Consider the following 446-nt stretch of genomic DNA (forward strand, 5'->3'; position numbering starts at 1 on the left):
CAAGGAAGGTGATGACAGGAAGAGGGAAGGAGAGCGAGCACAAATGAGTGGAGAGAGAGAGAGGGATTGGGTCTGAAGTGTTAAAGTGTGTGTGAGGTGTGGCACACACACGCGCGCACACACACACACACACACACACACTAGCCCAAGCATCCGAAGCGATGGGCTCGAAGAGCGGCTGTCCCCTTGCTGAACTCTCTCTCTCTCTCACACACACACACACACACACAGGCTCTTAACACGTTCAGGACACTGCCCTTGGGACGGCCTGTCGCCGCCAAGACTGCAAGTTCAGAGTGAGGACACACACACACACACACCCTAACTTAACACATTCACTGCCAGCCATTTTTCAATACTGTAGTTAGCTTCTGCCAAGGTTTTTTTTTGAGGATTCTGGCTCATCTTTCAAGAGCCGAGGATTCGTTTCTGTTAGGATTTTGTGA

Source organism: Poromitra crassiceps (genome assembly GCF_964638095.1).
Source record: "Poromitra crassiceps genome assembly, chromosome: 6".
In the NCBI taxonomy this organism is placed as follows: Eukaryota; Metazoa; Chordata; class Actinopteri; order Beryciformes; family Melamphaidae; genus Poromitra; species Poromitra crassiceps.